General features: G+C 37.3%; 1 non-coding gene across 1 annotated transcript; it reads right to left on the minus strand.

Moving 5' to 3' along the window:
* Positions 1-2,065: 2,065 nt before the first annotated feature.
* LOC148563716 (small nucleolar RNA R71) lies at positions 2,066-2,173 on the minus strand. Its single transcript, XR_015884152.1, has one exon. It is a non-coding gene; the product is annotated as a small nucleolar RNA R71 (small nucleolar RNA).
* Positions 2,174-4,810: the final 2,637 nt, after the last annotated feature.

Consider the following 4,810-nt stretch of genomic DNA (forward strand, 5'->3'; position numbering starts at 1 on the left):
TTTGGACCGAAGCTTTCATTGAAAGCTTGGCTGGCTAGTGAGCCATGTCTAATTCCTGGACTGAAGCTTTAGACTAAGAATGCAAGATTCCTGGAATTCATGTTAAAAATTTTGGAATCCTTAATTTTTCTTTTTCATATAATTTTCGAAAAAAAAATTTAGAAAATCATAAAAATCAAAATATTTTTGTGTTTCTTGTTTGAGTCATGTGTCATGTTATAAGTTTGGTGTCAATTGCATATGCATCTTGCATTTTTCGAAAAGTTCATGCATTCATAGTGTTCTTCATGATCTTCAAGTTGTTCTTGGTAAGTCTTCTTGTTTGATCTTGATGATTTTTTTGTTTTGTGTCTTTTATTGTTTTTCATATGCATTTTTGAATTCTTAGTGTCTAAGCATTAAAGAATTCTAAGTTTGGTGTCTTACATGTTTTCCTTGCATTAAAAATTTTTCAAAAATATGTTCTTGGTGTTCATCATGATCTTCATAGTGTTCTTGGTGTTCATCTTGACATTCATAGCATTCTTGCATGCATTCATTGTTTTAATCTAAAAATTTCATGCATTGCACCATTTTTCTTGTTTTTCTCTTGCATCATAAAAATTCAAAAATCAAAAAATATCTTTCCCTTTTTCTCTCATCAAATTCGAAAATTTGAGTTGACTTTTTCAAATCAAATTTTCAATTTGAAAATCTTATCTTTTTCAAAATCTTTTTCAAAAATTAAATCTTTTTCAAAAATTAAATCTTTTTCAAAATTCTTAGTTATTTTCGAAAATTCCAAAAATATTTTTCAAAAATATTTTTCTTATTTTTATACCAAATTTTCGAAAATAACAATAACAATTAATGTTTTGATTCAAAAATTTCAAGTTTGTTACTTGCTTGTTAAGAAAGATTCAAACTTTGAGTTCTAGAATCATATCTTGTGATTTCTTATGAATCAAGTCATTAATTATGTTTTTAAAAATCAAATCTTTTTCAAAAACTAATTTCTATCATATCTTTTAAAAAATATCTTCTTATCTTGCCTTTTTCAAAAAGTTGGTTTCAAAATATCTTTTCTAACCTCCTAACTTCTTATCTTTTCAAAATTTGTTTCAACTAACTAACTAACTTTTTGTTTGTTTCTTAACTTTTTCAAAACTACCTAACTAACTCTCTCTCTCTAATTTTCGAAAATATCTTCCCTCTTTTTCAAAAAATTTTTTTTAATTAACTAATTATTTTTTATTTTTGATTTAAAAAAAATTTCGAAAAATACTAACATTTTTCAAAAACCATTTTCGAAAATCACTAACTCTTTTTCAAAAATATTTTTCGAAAATTCTCCCTCTCTCATCTCATTCTATTTATTTATTCATCCACTAACATCTCATCTCACATCTCAACCCTCCTCACAGTTGTGTTTCTTCCATTATATTACATTCTTTGTCTCCCCCTCTTCTTCTACTCACACAGAGATCCCTATACTGTGGTATAAAGGATCTCTATTATTATTATTATTTTTCTGTGCCTTCTTCTTTATCATATGAGTAGGAGCAAGGATAAGAACATTCTTGTGGAAGCAGATCCAGAACCTGAAAGGACTCTGAAAAGGAAACTAAGAGAAGCTAAAACACAACAATTCAGAGATAACCTTTCAGAAATTTTCGAACAGGAAGAGGAGATGGCAGCCGAAAATAATAATAATGTAAGGAAGATGCTTGGTGACTTCACTGCACCTAATTCCAATTTACATGGAAGAAGCATCTCCATTCCTGCCATTGGAGCAAACAACTTTGAGCTGAAACCTCAATTAGTTTCTCTGATGCAGCAGAACTGCAAGTTTCATGGACTTCCATCTGAAGATCCTTTTCAGTTCTTAACTGAATTCTTGCAGATATGTGATATTGTTAAGACTAATGGAGTAGATCCTAAAGTCTACAGGCTCATGCTTTTCCCTTTTGCTGTAAGAGACAGAGCTAGATTATGGTTGGATTCTCAACCCAAAGACAGCCTGAACTCTTGGGATAAGCTGGTCACGGCTTTCTTAGCCAAGTACTTTCCTCCTCAAAAGCTGAGCAAGCTTAGAGCTGATGTTCAAACCTTCAGACAGAAAGAAGGTGAATCCCTCTATGAAGCTTGGGAAAGATACAAACAGTTGACCAAAAAGTGTCCTTCTGACATGCTTTCAGAATGGACCATCCTGGATATATTCTATGATGGTTTATCTGAGCTATCAAAGATGTCACTGGATAATTCTGCAGGTGGATCCATTCACCTAAAGAAAACGCCTGCAGAAGCTCAAGAACTCATTGACATGGTTGCTAATAACCAGTTCATGTACACTTCTGAAAGGAATCCTGGGAGTAATGGGACGCCAATGAAGAAGGGAGTTCTTGAAGTTGATACTCTGAATGCCATATTGGCTCAGAATAAAATATTGACTCAGCAAGTCAATATGATCTCTCAGAGTCTGCATGGAATGCAAGCTGCATCCAACAGTACTCAAGAGGCATCTTCTAAAGAAGAAGCTTATGATCTTGAAAACCCTGCAATAGCAGAGGTAAATTATTTAGGTAAACCTTATGGAAACACATATAACTCATCATGGAGAAATCATCCAAATTTCTCATGGAAGGATCAAAAGCCTCAACAAGGCTTTAATAATGGTGGAAGAAACAGGTTTAGCAATAATAAACCTTTTCCATCATCCACTCAGCAACAGACAGAGAACTCTGAACAAAATGCTTCTAATTTAGCAAATCTAGTCTCTGATCTATCTAAGGCCACTGTCAGTTTCATGAATGAAACAAGGTCTTCCATTAGAAATTTGGAAGCACAAGTGGGCCAGCTGAGTAAAAGGATCACTGAAATCCCTCCTAGTACTCTCCCAAGCAATACAGAAGAGAATCCAAAAGGAGAGTGCAAGGCCATTGACATAAGCAAAATGGCCGAACCCAAAGAGGGAGAGGAGGACGTGAATTCCAAGGAGGAAGACCTCCTGGGACGTCCAGTGATCAATAAGGAGCTTCCCCTTGAGGAACCAAAGGACTCTGAGGCTCATCTAGAGACCATAGAAATTCCATTGAACCTCCTTATGCCCTTCATGAGCTCTGATGAGTATTCCTCTTCTAAAGAAAATGAGGATGTTACTGAAGAGCAAACTGCCAAGTTTCTTGGTGCAATCATGAAGTTGAATGCCAAACTATTTGGCATTGATACTTGGGAAGTTGAACCTCCCTTGTTCATCAATGAACTAAATGATCTGGATCAACTGACATTGCCTCAGAAGAGACAGGATCCTGGAAAGTTCATAATACCCAGTACCATAGGCACCATGATCTTTAAGGCTCTGTGTGACCTTGGTTCAGGAATAAACCTCATGCCCCTCTCTGTAATAGAGAAACTGGAAATCTATGGGGTGCAAGCTGCTAAAATCTCATTAGAGATGGCAGGCAGTTCAAGAAAACAGGCTTATGGACAAATAGAGGACGTGTTAGTAAAGGTTGAGGGCCTTTACATCCCTGCTGATTTCATAGTCCTGGATACTGGAAAGGAAGAGGATGAATCCATCATCCTAGGAAGACCTTTCCTGGCCACAGCAAGAGCTGTGATTGATGTTGACAGAGGTGAAATAGTCCTTCAATGGAATGAGGACTCCCTTGTGTTTAAAACTCAAGGATCTCCCTCTGCAACCATGGAGAGGAAGCAGAAAAAGCTTCTCTCAAAGCAGAGTCAACCAGAGCCCCCACAGTCAAACTCTAAGTTTGGTGTTGGGAGGCCACAACCAAACTCTAAGTTTGGTGTTGAACTCCCATATCCAAACTCTAAGTTTGGTGTTGGAGAGTCTCAACAAAGCTCTGCACATCTGTGAGGCTCCATGAGAGCCCACTGTCAAGCTATTGACATTAAAGAAGCGCTTGTTGGGAGGCAACCCAATGTTTATTTATCTAACTATATTTTTCTTAGTTATATGTCTTTATAGGTTCATGATCATATGGAGTCACAAAATAAACAAAAAAATCAAAAACGGAATCAAAAACAGCAGAAGAAAAATCACACCCTGGAGGAGCATCTGTCTGGCGTTCAAACGCCAGAACAGAGCATGGTTCTGGCGCTGAACGCCCAGAATGGGCAGCATCCTGGCGCTGAACGCCCAGAACAAGCATGGTTCTGACGTTCAACGCCAGAAATGGCAGCAAATGGGCGTTGAACGCCCAAAATGGGCGTTGAACGCCCAAAATGGGCACCAACCTGGCGCTGAACACCCAGAGTTGTGTGCAAGGGCATTTTACATGCCTAAATTGGTGCAGGGATGTAAATGCCTTGACACCTCTGGATCTGTGGACCCCACAGGATCCCCACCTACCTCATCATCTCTCTTTCCATTCATGATCATCCCTTCTGTTTCCCATTTACCACTCACATGCATACACCTACTACCTTCAAAATTCAACATCTCTCTCCCACCCAATCCCACCCATATGGCCGAATACACACTCCCATCCATCTCCTCCATATCTTCTTCTTATTCTTCTATTCTTTCTTTTTTTGCTCGAGGGCGAGCAACATTCTAAGTTTGGTGTGGTAAAAGCATAGCTTTTTTGTTTTTTCCATAAACATTGATGGCACCTAAGGCCAGAGAAACCTCTAGAAAGAGGAAAGGAAAGACAAAAGCTTCTATCAAGGGTCTATAGCTCAGTGGTAGAACATTTGACTGCAAATAAAGAGATCCCTGAGATACCTCAGGGGATACATTTTCTTCTACACAATTATTGGAAGCAACTAAGGGTGGAACATCAAGAGCACTCCATCATCCTTCATG

Source organism: Arachis ipaensis, chromosome B5, assembly GCF_059453495.1.
Source record: "Arachis ipaensis isolate K30076 ecotype BB chromosome B5, ASM5945349v1, whole genome shotgun sequence".
Classification (NCBI taxonomy): domain Eukaryota; kingdom Viridiplantae; phylum Streptophyta; class Magnoliopsida; order Fabales; family Fabaceae; genus Arachis; species Arachis ipaensis.